General features: G+C 42.2%; 1 pseudogene; it reads right to left on the bottom strand.

Moving 5' to 3' along the window:
* Positions 1-1,680: 1,680 nt before the first annotated feature.
* LOC136058888 (mitochondrial calcium uniporter regulator 1-like) lies at positions 1,681-13,042 on the bottom strand (annotated as a pseudogene).
* Positions 13,043-17,297: the final 4,255 nt, after the last annotated feature.

Here is a 17,297-nt window from a genome sequence, read left to right as displayed (position 1 = left end):
CGAACAAAAAGGTTGGGTGTAAAGGTGCGCCACGTAGATGCTCATGTGCCCAAGAATCGAGCTACTGAAGAGCAGAAAAATAACCATCAGGTAGATCGAGCTGCCAGAATTGAGGTGTCTCAGATCGATTTGGACTGGCAGATCAAAGGAGAGCTATTTTTCGCTCGGTGGGCCCATGAGACCTCTGGCCATCAAGGAAGGGATGCGACCTATAAGTGGGCTAGAGACCGAGGGGTGGACTTAACTATGGATGCCGTTGCACAGGTTATCCATGACTGTGACACATGTGCCATAATTAAACAGGCCAAGAGGATGAAACCCCTCTGGCAGGAAGGGCGATGGGAAAAGTATAAATATGGGGAGGCGTGGCAGGTTGATTATATCACCTTGCCACGAACTCGCGATGGTAAGCGTTACGTGCTCACCATGGTGGAGGCGACCACTGGGTGGCTTGAGACATACGCAGTACCCCACGCTACCGCCCGAAACACCATCTTAGGGCTCGAGAGACAAGTCCTATGGCGACATGGCACTCCAGAGAGAATTGAGTCCGATAATGGGACTCATTTCAAAAATTCTCTTGTGGATATCTGGGCCAAAGAACACGGCATTGAATGGATCTACCATATCCCCTACCATGCACCAGCTGCTGGTAAGATCGAGCGCTACAACGGGTTGTTAAAAACCACGTTGAGAGCAATGGGTGGTGGGACATTCAAGCACTGGGAGAAGCATCTGGCAGAAGCCACCTGGCTGGTCAACACTAGGGGATCAGTCAACCGAGAGGGTCCTACACAGTCCGGCTCCCTACAGACCATAGAGGGAGATAAGGTCCCTGTGGTACATGTGAGGAGCATGTTGGGAAAAGCGGTGTGGGTCCTTCCAGCCTCTGGAAAGGGCAAACCCCTCCGTGGAACCGTTTTTGCGCAGGGACCTGGGTGCACCTGGTGGGTAATGGATAAAAATGGGGATGTCCAGTGTGTCCCACAAGGAAATTTGATGCTGGGGGAATGCAGTCTGTAATTACGTGTGTATGTATGTATATATATATATATATATGTTTCTATGTAACTCATGTTATTACTGTTTGGTTATGTATAGATGTGTGTTAAGCATGATGTGATGATGTGGAATAAGGGGTGGAATGTTGTGGTTTTGATGCCGGTATTCCACATCAGAGCATCACGCAGCAGTGAAGGAGTTAATGCTGGGGGAGCAGCAGAGGGGAGGGGCGGAGCTCCGCACCGGATGCAGGCGGCGCTCGGTCTGGGCGCGTTGCTCTGGGCTGCCGTGGAGGTTCAGCACGTGTGCTTCCCCTGCAGGTCCTCCTTAGCGTATAGCTTCTGGTTTGAAAATTTTTTCTCTCTCTTTCAATTGTTCAATTTTATTAGATTTAGTGAAGTTACCGTTCCTGCTCAGATCGTGCCGTTGTTTTCTTGTCGACCCATCCCTTCCCGCTGTTTCCCCCTCCCCCTCCCGGAGCGCGGCTCTGCTCGGGCGGCCGCGCGGCCACTGACGCAGTTTCTTTTTCTCTCCCCTCTCCCTTCTCGGTTTTCCCTTGGGTCACTGTCACGGACAACACCGTGACAAGAAGTAAGCACGATTCAGTTAACCCTAATCCTACTTAAACAAGAGCGCCTCCAAGCCACAAAACATTTAGTTTCAGTTTTATACTAACAATCACAATTCCAGTCCAATAGATGCTATTTTTCTGCCTGTTTGCGTCAGAGCTCGATCTTGTTGTGCATGCTAGAAAATAAAACAAACATAATTTGAACAGTTCCATGTTTATTTAGAAATGTAACCCATTCCTCTCAACTGTACTTCCAACTCCTCCTTAAATGTACGTTAATGAAGTAATTTGCATTCAAAGCAAATGAGTTTTTTCCTAGCTTGCCATATCTAAGGAATTGAACTCAGTACACTTTCATCGCACGTTCAGTAACATGTAATCTAGAACATGGCAGAATTGGGTGCCTTCTTATCTCAATCTAGCAGCATAATCACTCACTTTAATCTGTCATCTGGCCCACAGACATTCAAGTCACATTTCAATTACAATAGCTATTGAGAAGTCTAAGAGACTCTTGTGATAGAAACATACTGGAGAAGCATGAAAACGTATGGATCCTTAGAAATATCAGAATAGGTAATTTTACTTTTGATGTAAAAACCATGTCTCCTTCTTGCAGTGAATTCTACTGCAGAAACGTCTACAGAATGACGAAGTCAGAATCTGATTATGACAGAAGACAGGACTTCATAGAAAAAAATGAGATGGAATTATTACTCAGAAAGGACTGAAAGATCAAGCTTGTAAAGTCAGAACAGCTGCTGCTCTGGTGCTGGTATTTTCAAATCATCACTACTGAAACGTTGTCATCAGTTAATGATTTATGACTAGAGGTCTTCCTGTGAATAATTCTCTACAGTAATGAAACAAAACGAAGAGGAATACTTTAGTAAAGGTTTCTGCTAAAATGAAGCCAAATCAATCAAGATAAGTGTTTCAGTTCCACTGAACACGGAAAACGTCACTGATTTAAAGAAACGAAAAGCAACCTTAAGTGTTCTGCCTACAGAAAATGCTACATACTTGAAATTTCAAAACAAACCAACAAACAAAAGCCCACTGAACAGGTTATGATGTACTAACATATATAAGCCTTCCTATTCTGTAGATGCTAGAGTTATCTGTACCACTATGGAAATACATAGAAAAATAACAAATCTCAATGACGTTTTGTACATTGAAGTGTGTCTAAGTGCATGAGCAGCTTCAAAAATAGTACCAGCTCTCTAAGACAAGTAAAAAAAGCTTTGTTATATAATAACAAGCTACCAAGTTGTTACCAATTCCACTATTTCTGTCCTCATTTCGAGTAGTTTTCTTTCATTAAGTGAATGCTGGAAGGGAGAAACAAAAAAAAAAGACAGATAAATATGATATCATCCTTAAGCCTTTTCCCAAATGCTTAAAAGCATGCTTCCTTTTCTGTTCTTTGCTTTCCAGTTTTCTACAAAACTGAATCTGAACGACCATGTTGTCCGACAACACTTGAAAGAGAGTATTGCAAGGTGACTGCTGTCACTTGGAAAGCTGAATTTAGACAGGTGTTCAACACAAGCTGGAACAACGAAATACATTAAAAAGCAGCTGGCAGAAAAGTTGGCAGACCTGCATTTTGACCTGTGATTCTGAAGAGGAAATAGGGCAGTTAACTAACTCACAGAGCATACGAATGCCAAGAAGACTGAACCATCTGCCTTCTTCAGTAAGGGGAGTGGTTTTTAAACTGTCATAGCAAACTCAGCTACCAAAGATGTTTCACCAGCATTACGGCAATTCTCTATTCAAAATTTTGAAATGGTCCGAACAACACCTGGGGAACACCACTGAAAATGCTATATTTGGTAAACATAAAACATTTGCATCTCATGTCAAGTCACTGGTTCAGAAACACTTGAAAGATAGGTACTATAAATCAGAAGTCCTGGTTTACTTAGAAACTCTGGTTATCTGGATTGAAGGAAAGGTAAACACATTCAAGAAGCATACCTTTAAGGCAGGTTTCTGATACATGAACAGGCATTATTTGACATCTGTAATGGTTCCTACCTGCTACTAAAGCAATTCAGTTACTCCTAGGACAGCTGCTAAGCCATCAGTGCAGAGTATTAAGTCATCAGGCTCCCATCTCAGAATCCTCAGTTACACAGCAATAACTTCATCTCCTGATGTTCCCATGTGAAAAGTGACTTCTTTTTCCTTCCAGTCTAGAGGTATATCTCACTTTGTCATCAAACTCAGACTAACCTACATAAACGCCTCAGCGCTGAAAAACTCTCTTTAAAGATCCAGAACACTATTTGAACTTCTAACAGATCTAAAGATCCAATTAAGAAATAGCATAAGGCTACAAACATAGAAAAAAGAGACAAATAATAATGTGTCTATAATTAATAAAACATATGTTACTAAATTCTGCAAATTGATGACAAGGACAAAAAAAAGAAATCAGTAGCATATATTGTCTCAAAGTGAAATTCCTCAACCTGTTAACATGGCAAAACATTTATAAAACAATGCAATTTTTAAAAGTCATGTATGAAGTTTAACATAACAGTGCCCCATCCCTGGAGGTGCTTGAGGCCAGGTTGACTGGGGTCCTGGGCAGCCTGATCTGGTAGGTGGCAACTCTGCCCACAGCACGATGGTCTTTAAAGTCCCTTCCAATGCAAGTCATTCTATGATTCTGCATGGACAGAACCACATATTAACAATCTGGTTATCACCACCAAAGGTAGATTTACATTTAAAATAAACAGTGTAACACATAGATTGAAATAGTTTCTGCTTAACTATGTATAGGTGCTGTTATCAAAATAGATGTTTTCTGAATAATTTATATTCTGCAAGCCACTCTGTTGATGTCCGCATTTGTTCAAGTTTGCCTTGTGGCTAGAAGCTAGGTCAGCCCCAAGGTTTTTAAACTGAGCTTCAAGAAACCAAAATGCATCCTTTTGTTATAAAACACCAAAACATGTCTGTAATAATACAAGTACATAAGAAGAAAGGCAAGGTTAACCCCACTCTGAAGTTAAACAGGGAGATTTCCCCTTAAGTCCTTTTTTTTTTTTTTTTGCAGTTCAGAGAAAATGCAGTTCTGTCAGATGCATCTTGATATTTCTAAACAGCAAACTTGAGCGACACAGTGATGCAAGAGCACACGAATGTAAGTGAAAGTTTGTTCCATACTTCAGGATTTTCAATTCAATCTGTATCGTTGCAGATATAAATCAGGGCATAAGCAGATGTGCATTAGGTAATGAAGACTTCCACTTCACATTTGCTGGAGAGTGAACTTATTAAAAGATAAAGCATTTAGAGTTTGAAACATAAGAAATGGCTGACATGAGTGCTGGCAAATTAAGATAATCTCTTTCAGCATTAATCTCAAGCAGGCGACAACTTCAAGGGGGCATACACAGAAAGTGACTTACACCCCAACATTTCTTACTGTTGAGATTGCAAGTAAATATTACTTCTTCATTACCCACCGGTGATAAAAGGACTGAATTAAAATTTGCAGAAAAATGTCACTAAAAGATGTGTCCATTTCAATGATGAAATTCAGGTTCATAAAAGCTATTCAAAAAAGATCTAAAACCAAATTTCTACTCAGAGTGCTCCATCTAATGCAAAATTATGTATCTTCTAATTTTTCATTTCTGTTAATCTAATTAAAACGCTTGTCAATTAAATTCTACACATATTTCAAAGTCAAAAACAATCAGAATCAGTATCAGTTACAATGAAAATTAATCACAACTACTTTCACAACACATACTGCCTGACAGACTAGCCACACTGAATTCTCCCGTTACAGGGAAAGGAAATATCTTCAGTAATGGCAAGATAATGAAATGCTTATACTTAACTCAGTGTGACGATATATTACTAGCACAGCTCTAGAAAATCTCCAGGCAGCTAGTTGGAATGTTTAAATGCAAAAAACTGAAATATTTAACCGTAGTACATTAATGTCAATACTGAAACAATATCAAAAGAGACAGACATACAAAGAAACTCCCCACCACTGTACCCCATATTACAGCATTTAAGGATGACTAATTTGGATTAATAGCATCTTAAAAAGGAATAATACTACAGATTAATATTGAACAGACGTTCTTATCCAAATTCAGAGATTATTCAATTTTTAGATGTTTCTAAGAAGAAAGTGAACAGAACTTACCAATTCTTTTACTCTGCTCTTCTCTAGGTTTAGATTTAGTTTGTTGTCAGCACGAACACTGGTAATTTCATCCTTATGGGAATACAAAGGATAAAGCAGTGAACAAGAATTTCTATTTAATTGTAAGCAAAAACAAGTTAGACAAAAATATTGTGCCTCTTTCTAATTAGAGAGGAACTGGATTCTCGAGACACCCAATGTGCTTAGATTTCCTAAGTACAAGTGTTCTTGCCCTTCCACTTGTGGTCTGTAGGATGAATTCATTCTCATTGGAACAAATAAAAAACTGACTACTTTTATACCAGAACACTGAAAACAAGAGTTGATAAAGAACACAACTTTCTACAAATTCTGGGCATGTTTCATAAACCTACAACTCACTAATTTTAGAAATCTTTGCCTAGGTACACTTTGAAATTGGACTTCCATGAAGGAATCCTGATACTCAAGATAACTAAGGTCTACTATTATAAACTAAGCTCTACTATTATAAACTAAGCTCTACTATTATAAACTAAAACAGTTTACAAGTTTAAAATTTAAAAGGAAATGTTTCTAAAGACTGCATCTAGGCTCTCAGAAAAAAAACAAACACTGACAACTTAGACGGAAAATGTTTATTATTTTTAAACACATAACTTTTAAAACTATCACTAAGTATTTTGTTTCATGGATAACTCTAAGCAGTTCCTACTTCATCTTCAGTGACAGCTGACATTTTAAATTAAATTCCCTGCAGGAATTCTAGCCAGATGACACTTTGTCATAAGGCAAGCTACTGATGGGATGAATGTGTGGGAGATTCAAGAGATTGATGATGTTCTGGGATATTCTGCAGTTAAAAACAAGTAAACATCTCTCAAATAGACTGATGTCAGCTAGACAAGACTTCATTAAGTAGTATGAATAATAATGACACTCAATTTCTATGCTAGGATTTTTGAACCTGTTGTAATTAGATGGCCTTACAGCAGGATGTTGCAATTTAATGAAAAGATTGTGTTATTTTGAAGCCTTTACAACACTGTGTCAATCTGTCCTTTAGAAGTATGAGCAAATGTAATCATTAAAATTATTTTATATTTACAGTAAAAAGTGAAATTTAAAGACATTTAAGTTAAAAAAAAAAACCAAAACAAAGATGACTCAGATCTTTCACGTTCTACCACTGAATATGCTAACTCATATACTTATATGCAAGCAAAACAATGAAGTTCAAGACAAAAATCAGATGCCGAATGTATTTTAAAAACTTTATTCTGAAAGCTAGTATGCATTAAGCCCTTCCTAACATGAAACAGTTTCCAACCTTAATCATTTTTGCAAGAATTTCTGTCTGTGTAAAAGCTACATGTTCATCTAAGTAATAGGTTTTGAAGCAGTCTTGATGAGAGAAAGCTATTTCGACTGTAAGTCAGGAGAAGCAAACTATAAAGAGCAGAAACACAGCACTGATCTTTAAACCTGTACATAATTAACAAGTGAGTTTCCTCCAAAAAACACATTTTCTTGCTAAGGTCATTCACTCCCAGGCAAGTGGGACCAAGCATACTGGTCCCAAACTTAGAGGCTAAGACATTTAAAAGCTATTTCAAATTCTGGACAGTTAAATTTAAATTCAGTTACTTGTACAGTTTACAATTCTCTCGCAATAAATTAAATACATGTGAAACTGACTTCATTGCAGCCCAATCTGTCCCCTCAATTTCAGTTTCATTATCCCATATATACAACAATCAAACACAACGTTTACAATAAAATCGTAACAGCAACATTTTTTAAGTGAATAAGAGACGTGATAATTCTTGATTATATTGGTACAGTATCTTACCATGACTTGCTTCTTTATCTGCTGGAGTTCAAGTTTTATTCTCTGGGAGAGCAGAAAATAAATGTACATTTTAGTATTGTACACAGAAACCGACAGTCTATAAATATAGGCAATTTCAATGATTAGTCGCAATTACTATAATCCACACTGTGAAAGGAAGGTGTCTTAGTTTCAGCTGGAATGGATGTTTTTTTTTTCAGTGTCTGGTTCGATGCTATGTTTAGGTTCTAGGAGAAAAATAATGTTGACAACACACTGGTATTTGTAGTTGCCTGCTCAGCAGCATATACAGAGCCAAGACTACGTGCAGTGAAGGGCCCAAGGAGCTGGGAGGGAACAGAATTAAGACAGTTTACTTAAACTGGCCACAGGGCTATTCCATACCAAATGATATCAAGCAGAAGGAGTTTTGAAGGGAGTTGGAGTTCATCTCCCTCTCTCTCCCACTGCTCAGGATGCTAGCTGGGCAGCAGTTGGTATGGTGAGCAATTACTTGTGCATCACTTGTTATATCTATTATACAGACATACTATTTTCCTTTCCCCTATTTTAGCAGATAGTTTTATCTCAGCCTATGAGTTTTACTTTATTAGTTTTTAATTATCTCCCACATCCCACTGGGAAGGGGGAGGAATGAGCACATGATGGTGTGATGCTCAGCCACTTGCCAGGTTAAACCACAACAGAAGGCAGAATGAATGTGGTTTAAATCCATCTATATCCTCAGTATGTGTGTAGACAGACCCAAGTGTATGCACATACGTACTCACTCAGTAGTGCACATTTCCAAGCATCAGGACAGAAGCTAGTACTGTCCCACAGCACTACAGGTGGCCAAACGCACAGGATGGCATTAGCAAGGGTAAACACAGCCAAAGGTAAGTGATTATTCTCCCATGTTTAGCACTTGTGAGCTTGCACCAAAAAAGCTGTGTCCAGCTTTAGGCTCTCTGGTATAAGACAAATGTTGACATGCTGGAACAAGCTCAGGAGAGAGCCACCAAGATGATGGGAGACTGCAGCAAGTAGCATAGGAGTGGAGAGCAAAAAGAGTAAGCAAGACAGTAAGCAATAGGTTTGTTTAGCCTTAAAAAGAAATTGCTAAGCATCAAAATGCAGCCAGCAATTCCCTGAATGGTCTCTAGGTAAGTTCTACACTTCTAAGGTAACTTAATCTATCACTATTTCTTTCAGAAGAAATATGAAATAGGAATAGTTGTAGCATCTTCTATTAATGTATGAAAATTATTCTAACAAAAAAGAGCAACAGCTGCATCAACAATTTAGGATATACAGCTCAGTAGCTTCTTCCTCCCTCATTGTTTTCTTCTCTATTTCACACATAACCAGGAAGATTTAAGTCTTTTGTCAAACTCCACGAGACTCCCAACAGCCCATTTTTCCAGCTTCCATCAGGATGGAGAGGCATCAATAGTCTGTTGGTCAGCAACTCCTCCCAACTTTGGATCACTCACAAACTTGCTGAGGGTGCATTCTGCCCCTTCACGAGGTTATTAATAATTCGGTGTTAAACCATATCAGCACCCAAGTTTGTACCCTGGGTACAAACCACTTTTTTACATCCTTAATGAAAAACAAGTGGTACAAGTCAAAGATACTGATTTTTACCTCATTTTCTGAACGAAGAGCTGAAAGCTCACTTTTTCCCAATATAATCATATCCTTTTTCACTCCATCAATATGGGACATAACTTGTTGAAGAGCAATCTCCTTTAAAAGACAGAAGACAAGCCTCAGGACATGTAGCCATAATGTTTTTCTCATCTGCGCGTACAAATACAACAGGCTATTCAGGTACTCTGAAATTTTTAATCTGGTAATTTAAGACTGATTATTTCAGTTTCAAAGAAAGCAAGACAGACCAAGTGAAAGTGACAAAACAAGCAAGTTGTGGTAAATCATTTGTAATCAGAAATTCTAACAGATCAGAACAGTTCAACTAATAGCCTAGGATATACTCTCTTCTAAGCCTTCAAATTCTTAACCTAGCAAAGGCTTTAGGGAGAAGGGAGAAAAGGTGCCACTGTGCTAAAAGAGGAAAGCCAGCTTCCACACCAAGACTCCCCAGTGCCACCCTACTCTTGTAACTTCCTCCTTTTCCACCTTCCCATGGAAGAGAGCTCACTCCACTTTCCTATTCAGCTGAGCAGAATCATGCACTATACTTACACTTTTAAACACTCTTCTCACTGACAGAAGTGAGCTGACAGATGGCAAACAAGCATCCTTCTTCATTTTGGAGGATGGAAAGGTCTGTAGATTCTGCTCTAGATGTTACACTATCCACATGCGAACAGGGATTCCCCTCTCATTGCTGAACTTTACCACTAATAAGCAGGTCCTTGCTTTTGATTCTGGACTAATACCATTAAAAATCTGACACTATAACTTCGTTTTTGACAAGTAAGGACAGTCTAATTTACAGCACTGTTTAGAAAAGGCTACCTGACTACAGCACTTTAAAAAGAATTAAAAAAATGCAGTGGGTCAGTGTATTGGACGTATCACAAAAGATCTGCAGGAAGACTACTGCCATGGATATCTCCTTTCTTATTCCCTGATGTGTCCAGCTTACTTTCATTCTCTCTCCTCTTCACCAAACAGTTTTCTCACATGAAGATAGCAACTCAGTTACCATAAAATTAGTTAAATCCTTTGTTTGTAAAGTGACAGCCTCACAGAGCTAAGAACTTCAGTTACTTCTTCCCACTAGCATTGCCTATTTGACTCACTTATGTGTGGGAATTCCAGCATACTACATACTGCTAATCACATTCAAAAGATGCTTAAGTTCCACGATACAGCTAAATGTGTCTTACGCTGAATTTGGTTTTATTTCTGGAGGCTGAAGTGCCTAAAAGCATAACATAGCAATATTCAACACTTTCACGTCCACATGCTTACACAGATCTACCTGCGTACACTTTGTCTAAGGATTCCCTCCCAAAAATAAAACAGCCAATCCCCCCACAAATTCACTTCAAGTCAATGCAATTTTCTGGTAGCCAAGATGGATCTCTAGATATTCAGAATTACCAGTCTATTTCCAAGCAAGTTTTCTTCAGTTCCTCTCACCAGTTTATATATATATGCTGCATGGATTTAGAGTATACCATGAATAACATGCAGCAAAGGAAACAGAAAACTTACAAAATCAGCATCCAAAACATACTCTTCCTGAGCGTTATCAGTACATACAACTACACTAACCACACACTAAAATCATTGCAAAGAAGTTTAGCTCAATTCTAGTACAATATAAATGTCACTATGACACAAAGATATATTTAGAAACAGGCCACATAACAGAATGGTAAATTACAGGAGGAAATCTTTTTCTTCGCTGCTGTATAACTAGAGAAAATAATGTAGGAGCTGTAAATAGTTAAATCCATGTTTAGAGTATCTCCTATGACTGAGTAAAAGCCTTTTCAGGTTAAAATAAAGCTAGGAGGAAACAAAGAAACAAACAAAGAAACAAAAAACTCATGAACATTGTACCAGATGGTAGTTCCTAAGTGTCAAGGTCCATCACAACACTTTGATAGCTGCTTGATAGATTCAAGACAAAACTCAACAGCCGGTGGATATTCAGGGATAGCTGTTCACTTTCAAGTTTTTAAACACGGTCTACCAGTAAATAATACAGCAATGTGCATTTCATTAGCAGACATACCGGATTTCAACTGACTTTAACCCTTCCACCCTCTTTGAGCTAACCTGCTGTACTGTGGTCACCATGTCCTTGTAAATCGTATCCAGGTTGGTGCTCACGATTTTCACTAATGCAGATACAATCACTTCCGACTGTTGAGTAGTGAGTCCTAAGTAAAACAAAATAGAACAACATTCAGCTGGACAGCTGATGAAGATTATCGACTTCTAATATACATTACAAAGTTTTTTAAAAAAGCAGTCAGTTATGAAAGGTAATAAAGTACATTCCTCTCCATCTAGCACTAGCAGAGCACAACCGGGCAATACAACCAAGTTCCTCCACTCCAAAATAACGCCTGTGACATAGCTGTTTCTGCAGTACAGCACTATTACAATATCAGCAAGATTAATGTTGGAAGTATTACAGAATGCCATCTCTTGGGTAATTATAAGAAACCTGGCATTCAAAAGCAGATACCTACCTTCAGTACACTCTTAAGTGGTACCATGGAAAATATGCAAATCTCAGCAATTCCCAACAAAGAGCTCTGATTTTAGGCCTGCCAAGTTCTGAGTCCATCTTAAAATACACTTTGAACTCTGTGCATGGTGAACTAGCACAAAACATAGTTTCAAATATGTGGCAGGTTAATGTTAGAAAGCAAATCTGGGGTCTGAGAGTGAGTAACTTTCAACAGCAGAGCTGCTTTAATCATTTGCCGTCACCAAAAGCGCGTACCCTTACTCCTGCTGCTATGTATGTGTCCCAGTGCTCACACAGCTGCGCTATGAGCTCATTCATGTCTCAGAATAATGTCAATCAAAAAGAACTGTAGTTTGAATTACAGAATGGCCTGGGTTGCAAAGAACTTCAAGGATCATCTAGTTTCAACCGCCATGCCGTCGACAGGGTTGCCAACCACCAGACCAGGCTGCCCAGAGCCACATCCAGCCTTGCCTTGAATGCCTTCATGGATGGGGTACCCACAACCTCTCAACCACTCCCCCAGGTCCTATCACTATCAACACACGTAAAGTTCCCTGAGAGTTAGGCTGGCACACACGAAGGATGAAACTATACAGGAGGAGCCAGTGATTGGGATCCCTCCTTTCCAGCGCGGTGAGCTATCACAATGCAATTCAGCCATGCGGTCCTTCTTCCTCATGCTACTGAGGTAGCAAAGGTACTTCATCATGAACCCAAAATGATCTCTTCCCTTACGTTTTAGGGTAAGAGAAGGTATATTTTATACAGCATACACACTCCACCCCAAGAGCTGCATTTTTTTTGCAGCAGCCCACGTTCAACCGCATTCCAACAGTTGCACACTGCTGCGGATTAATTAACCGAGCTCTGCAAGCTAAGAAACCCCTCACGACCCCCCCAAGGAACGTACGTAGCAAATTACCATTTTCTTCCAGGAGACGCACCAGAGCGTGAGTGTCAAAAAAAAACTTCCTACTTCCCAGCAAGGAAACACTGCCCTTGCTCTCTAAAAACGAAGACGCAGAGTCGCTGACACCTGAGAAAGACAAGCAGAACACTGACGTACTGCTCGAGCCACACAGGAGCTCCCCGCTCCCCGCGCCCGCCCGCTCTCACCGCTCTCCCCGCAGCGCCGGGCCCGGCCCACGCGCCGGGCCCACACCGAGCCAACGCTGACGGCGGCCCCTCGCGCGGACAGGCGCTGAGGCCGCGCCGCGTGGGGGAGGCGGAAGCGGGCGGGAGGGCGCCGCGGGACCGCAGCACGAGCAGCGCCCGCCTCACGGCCATGCCGCCCGCACCCGGCGGCACGGCGGGCGAAGAACACAAACCGCCGGCGCTACCGGAAGTCTATGGCTGAGCACGCACCGCCCTTCCGCCGCGGACGTCAGTCCGCTTCCGCTTCCGCTTCCGGAACGGTGTTCCGCAGTGGGGCTGCGCGGATGCTGGCGGTGTTTGGAGTTGTGGCTGCTCTGCTGCTGTGAGGTGGAGCGCTGAGACCTTTCCGAATGCTTTACTAGAGCGGGTCGATGTTTTTCAGAACCGTTCAGAAACCCACGCAGTGTATTTTCCTTGATACTTCTACTTCAGTGATAGTCAACCGGGATATCCAGGCTAAGCACGCTGACACATCCATCTTCTCTAGCATGAAGAAACACTGCCTCTGCCTATGGAGACTGGAAGTGTGTTCGTTATTTTTCTCCATGTGAGGAGTCAGCTTGGCTGACTCTGACTCTTGGCTGACAAGTTTGCCCCATTTTTTACTGTAATCTTAGCTGTTTGGACCTCCTAGCCACTTTGACTTCCAATACAACCACCACTGACTGGCTTCTCCAAGCTCTGCAGGCTGCTTTGGACATCTTTCAGGGCTGCTCTGCTCAAAGGGTGCCTGGGCCAGTTTCTGTGGCACCAGGAGGCATGACCAACATCATCGTGAAATGAGCTTTGTGCTGCTCCGTGGTGCAGGCTGCTTCGTGCCTGGCTGTAATGTCTACGTGGCTTCACAGAAGGATTAGCTCCTGTTCAGGAAGGCAGGAAGGACAACCGTTGCCTGGGTTGCATCAGGCCCAGGACTACCAGCCAGCTGGAAAGTTGCCCCGCTCTACTTTCTGCTGTACATCATCATATCAACCACTGTGCAGTTTGGAGGACCACAGTATAAGAGTAGCAACTCCAATTACAGCTGGAAAGCTTTTGAAAACAATTAGTTACTTTCCCCTCTTTTTAAATACAATTCGGTTTTACTCAACAGCACAGTCTTCGTGACAGGATTCCTAGCAGGAATCATGAGAGAACAAAAACCAAAGTCGATTTTCACATGGATGTGGTTGGCTTATGGAAGGAATTTTACAACGTGCTTACCTGTAACAGAAAGGGGCTGGCTCCCATTCCCTTGTATTAATTTTCCACTGTGGAGGATTTTCACTTTCCCCATAAGCATCTGGAACTAGCCATTGTCACAGGAAGACTAATAAACTGAAAGGTGGACAGGTGCAGTCCAAAATAGAAACAAATAGTCCCGTTACTTTCTCCAAATATTTTAGCACAGTGACTGTGCAGAGTTGAGGGGCATTAGCAGCTGTCAGGGGTGATGAATGCCCCAAACAGCTCTTAATTCTAAATGGGACAAGCAAAAAATCCCAACCTGAAAAAGAGAGAGAATCACTGACATAAAAATGCTTTGCCATTTTGAATCTGTAGGGTCGTGAGGCAGAGCTGCGTGTCCCTGGGGCTCGTGGTAGCTTCGTGAAGGCTTTGTGGGAGGGAGGGACTTGGGCTCGATCGGGTGTCACGGGACCGCGGGCGGAGCAGGCGGGTATGGGTATAAAAGGCGTTGTTGCGCAGCAATAAATTGGCATTCGATGCTTGACACCGTGTGTCTGGTCCTTTTGTCCCTGGGCTAGGGATGTCCAGAACGGAGGGCTATTGAGCCTTCTGTTGCACCGTCTCTGGCCAACCGGTAGCAACAGAATCAATTGAAAAAAAAAAAAAAGGCTGCAGTGGTATTCAAATTAATATGCAAATGATAAGGTGCATTTGGAGTAATTTCTGGGTGGTCGGGCAGTGGGACAGGCTGCTCAGAGCAGCAGTCACGGCCCCAAGCTGACGGAGTTCCAGAAGCGTTTGGATAACTGTCTCTGAAAGGTGGACCTGCTGGAGTGCATCTAGAGGCGGCCCAGAAGGTGGGCTTTTCCCTTTTCAGGTGTGTGCACAAGTGAAGTCCTTGATCGTTATTTTGCTTTTTTTTTTTTTTTAGTGAAGATATCGGTGATGACAGTGTGATTTCTCATGTTACATTTGTTTAGATATGTGGACAGGTATATTATTTATTACAAAGAATCAGTAACTCTTCCCGACGGGAGTGATGTTAAATCGGTCTTACCCATAGATGGCAGTAACTGCTAATAGTGCTGACGGCCAGGGCACCGCAATCCAAGCTTTTAGGACCGGGCCAGTGCTAGAAACAGTTGACCTGAACTCACACGTTGCTAAATTGCCATTCTGGGGTTCTCAGGTCGGCGTCATGCTCTCAGCACCTTGCGGAAGCTCTGTGGTGTCACTTCATGGAAGTTCTGCCAATTGTCAGAAATAGCCCCACCATGATTTCTCATCTCTTGAATGAAACTGGTATAATATTTGTTCAAATACTATAGTTGGTAGCAGTAAGAAATGGCAATTACGTTAGAATATTGAATCTTGCTGTGTTCTCATCAGGTGTGCTTTTACTTGTAGGATGAGCCGATAAATGCAATGTGTGTTGAAAGCTACTGGAACCTAGTGCCTTATGTCAGAGATTAGTCAGGACCAGTATCCCTTCCTCCTAACCTACAGACGACTTCATGTACCACATATTGGTGCACTCATGTCATGGTTTCGTGGCTCTTCAACTCCCAACACACCACTGTAGGGTAAATAACTCCTAATGACGATACTCCACCAGGGAATAGTATAGAAGATGGTATATTTTAAGTAGTTCTATATAAACAGTTATACAGGTAATACAAAAGAGAAGATGGCTCACCTTTAAGATGACAAGGCTCGCAGAGGACTCCACATGGGAGGGATCTCCAAGAAGAGATCCTTCCCTGGTGGTGGTCAGCCCTTAAATGGGGTTTGAGAGAGGAGGAACTAGGCTCCACCCCTTCCACCCACACAGGTATATCACCTTCACCTGTGCCCCCATGGCTGACTTGGTGCTCACCTCAGGTGACCAATCAGTGGTTCAGGCCGTGATTCAGCAGTTCCCATACACTCCACCCCTTCACGACATGAACCACTGATCAAGTAACCATAAGGTGAGTTCCCCTTGATACAGAGACCCAATACATCGCGACGCTTACATAATTGCCCGTCGCAACGCATGCTGATGTAATCTGATATGAGTGATGATCGGCGCATCCGTCGAACTCTTCTTTGGGCCAGTGCTCGGTGGTATCTACTGGAAGCATGTAATCATACAGTGCAGGTCCATCTTACGTGTCATCAGTCCCGGTTAGACCATCACCAGATGCTTCACATGGTCTTATAACAACTCTGGAACACTGCAGTATTGTTTTGATTCCTTCTGGTGATTCATAGACTTATGGGGAGTAATACAAGTGTTTTAGAGGTACCAAGAGGGGAAGATCCGCTTTCCAGGGCAAGATACAGGCCGTATTCCTGTCTTGGGTTAACACTTCAGCTTGTACAGGGGCACGCCCTGGTCGCCTGTACCAAACCCTTTGACCCGATGTCTGTGGCTGTACGACTATATCAGGCACCAAAGGGGGTGTCCTGATCTGCCACAGAGACATGATAGGGGTCCCCTTAGCAATGAAGACTGGAGTGTTAACCATTATTTCAGTAGGCCATGTACCTATAACCGGAGGAGCTACCGAACCCCCCACCTCCAATAATCTCCCCCAAGGTGCAAGTAGGCCGCACCATCGTGGTCCTACCTGCACCTTCCAGGGCCATTTTATTCTATTGGTACCTGGTTCTAGGTCCTCAGGGGCAGGGAGCAGAAGGTTGTTCTCATTGCCAATCTGAGGTTTCACTTCATTATCGGTGCCCGTAATTTGGATCCTAAGTGGGGAGGCCCATATTGTTTGTAACATTTTCAAGGCACTGGGTCTGCCATCTCTAGGTCTTTCATTCAGGTCCCGCAGGGTCTCATGGAGTCTCTTTGTCCACCCCTGCAGGGACTGAGAGTCTGTCTTCAGGGCAGCCTTGAGAATACCATTGTAACGTTCGATAAGGCCTGCCCCCGTTGGATTATATGGCAGGTGGAATCGCCACTCAATATTATTTTCTTCTGCCCAGCGTTGTATCACTGCACCCGTGAAATGACTTCCTTGGTCACTCTCGATGACTTGCGGTGTCCCGTAGGCAGCCATCAACCTTGTGAGTGCCTTTATAGTGTATGCCTGGTTGGCTTTTGGTACTGGATAGGCCTGCATTAGCCCACTCGCGGTGTCGACACAGGTTAGGGCATATCTCGCCCCCTCAGACCGAGGGAGAGGCCCAATATAATCAACCTGCCACCTCTGTAGAGGATTGTGTCCTC

Source organism: Cyrtonyx montezumae, unplaced genomic scaffold (genome assembly GCF_038088225.1).
Source record: "Cyrtonyx montezumae isolate F1298 unplaced genomic scaffold, pur_monq_1.0 scaffold_8, whole genome shotgun sequence".
Lineage (NCBI taxonomy): Eukaryota > Metazoa > Chordata > Aves > Galliformes > Odontophoridae > Cyrtonyx > Cyrtonyx montezumae.
The sequence above is the reverse complement of the archived record's forward strand: the minus strand, read 5'-3'. Positions and strand labels throughout refer to the sequence as shown.